At 36.7% G+C, this 2,500-nt stretch overlaps 1 protein-coding gene across 2 annotated transcripts in view; it reads right to left on the bottom strand.

The window, feature by feature from the left end:
* Positions 1-2,500, bottom strand: part of grtp1a (growth hormone regulated TBC protein 1a) — a 21,689-nt gene that overhangs the window by 6,561 nt on the left and 12,628 nt on the right. The gene's annotated exons all lie outside the window — the stretch shown is intronic.

Genomic DNA, 2,500 nt, shown 5'->3' with positions numbered 1-2,500 from the left:
TATGATGACAGAAGTGAACTATCTCACATTTATACAAGCGCACATTTTAATGCACATCGTCTCGAACAAAATCAGCACAATGGACGCTCTCTGATCAATAAACGACAACGTTCACGGAGCGCATCACACACAACAGTCGACTGCATTGAAGGCATGTTATCAGATCAAAAAGATTTGCATTACAATTTTTTTTTCCGCCACATACAAGATTTGAATGTTATTTAAAATCATACATTCAGATTTAAATAATAAACAAAATGCACCATTCACGTCATTTGCACGTGTCGTTCACTTTGAATAACCGCCCATAACTGTTATTTTAACCTTTCAACCCATTAAACCAATGGCAATATAAAATTTAACAAAAAATACCACTATTACATCCAGCCATAGCCATTTAACATTTATATTTTGTCAACAGATCAACTAGTTTCCGATCAAAATGGTTTCAAACAATAGAATGGACATAGATAAATGTAGAACTTTTATTATTAAAAGTGCAAGACAAACACAAATTAACCTGTTTTATTGTATTTAAATTGTTTAATGCCTCTGGTCTCACCAAATGCTAATGTTTAGGGGTGGGCGATACTAAAATCTTATTTCACGATAATGATATATTTTCTCAAGTAGGATTTTTCAAGTAAGAATAAATACTATAGAAATTGAATAAAACAATTAAATGTAAAATAAAACAAACTTCACTGTATTACATGTACAGTGATTCTTATTAAATTTACTAAAGTTAGTCAGGAGTGATTTTCTCTTTGTCTTTTGTTGTTTTATTAACATTAGAGGAATAGTTCACTCAAAAATGAAAATACTGTCATCTATTATTCGCGCTCAAGCTGTTTTACACCTGAATAAAGTTCTTTCTTCTGTTGGACATTAAATATATTTTGAAGAATGTCGGAAACCAACAGTTGCTGGTCCCCATTGTAGGAAATAATAATATGGAAGTCAATGTCTAGCATCAGCTGTGTGTGTTCAACAGGAGAAATCAACACAGGTTTGGAACAATATTAGAGTGAGTAAATGTAGTGAACTGTCCCTTTAAGCAGCGCATGTTCACTATAGGCTGCGCGGCTGTCAATTAAAGACCTGCACGCATCTAATATACGCAATTTAACTTTGACTTTAGACATAACCGACTGTGTTTATGTAAACCTAGTGTGTATTTGACAGTATTAGCTCAGTCAGACGACTACTTAGTCCAGTAATCACGTGTTTGACAGGCGTTTAGTGCGCGCGCTCTGAGAAGCGCATGTTAAAACCGTGCATGAGCGCGCGAATGAAACGTTTAACCGGCAAGGCTTTAAAACGCATGCAAATAATGAACTTTGGTGATTGTGAATAACTCTAGTGTTCTGTGAGTTTAACTCTCTGACACCAGCACTGCAAGCGTGGCTAAACACCCCCTAACTTTAGTGCATATGATTGGATATTTGCTTATATCAGCGCGTAGACTCACAGACACACTCAAACAGAGCCAAAATAAACTGAGAGAAATATTTCAAACGGAGAATTTTTTTTTTTGTTAATTAAATGAAAAAATGAAAAAAAAAAAAAAAACGCAATTCCCAACTGTGAATACCGAACGAATCCGATATATATCGTCATATCACCCAGCCCTAAAAGTTATAATAAGCAACTTACATTTCTCTAGGTTTTCTTTGAACATGTCGGTAGAAAGTCGTGCCAGACACAATCCGTTGATTTACAATCCGCAGAGTGCTTCTTTTTACTCGATTTCTTGCAAATAAATTCTTTATGATTTTCAAAAGCAAAACAAATTATTGCTGACTTTGAAGACATTGTCCTAGCCACGCATCGCATTGCGTTCATTAGTTTCTTATCTTAGTTTTATGCCGGTTGTGTTGTTACACATGACGCGGACTCGACTGCACTCGATCGCCGTCTCCGGATTGAACACGCCTTCAGACAGAAATGCACATCATGGATTACACTGAGTCACGTTAGCTAGCCTATTTATTTTCGTTTTGAATAGTTTCGTTTAAAGAAATGAAAAATATTTAAGAAAGCTTTACATGTCTATGAGGCATAAACTGAGTTTCGATTAATTTATAATAATTAAAGAGATATGAGATATGAATTTATGATGCGCTCCAGTTCACGCGTGCAATGCAATTGATCGCAGCTATATTTGCTTCTTATTTATTAAATCCAGTGTGCCATAGGCGTAATGGTTTTTATACCGTACAAACCGTATTTTCTATCCCCTTACACTGCCCCTAAACCTACCCATCACACACACACACACACACACACTGCCCCTAAACCTACCCATCACACACACACACACACACACACACACACACACTGCCCCTAAACCTACCCATCACACACACACACACACACACACACACACACACTGCCCCTAAACCTACCCATCACACACACACACACACACACACACACACACACTCTTTCTCACATACACACACACACACACACACACACACACACTCTCTCTCACACA

Source organism: Gobio gobio, assembly GCF_949357685.1.
Source record: "Gobio gobio genome assembly, chromosome: 3".
In the NCBI taxonomy this organism is placed as follows: Eukaryota; Metazoa; Chordata; class Actinopteri; order Cypriniformes; family Gobionidae; genus Gobio; species Gobio gobio.
Note: the sequence above shows the minus strand (reverse complement) of the source record. Positions and strands in the feature narration are given on the sequence as shown.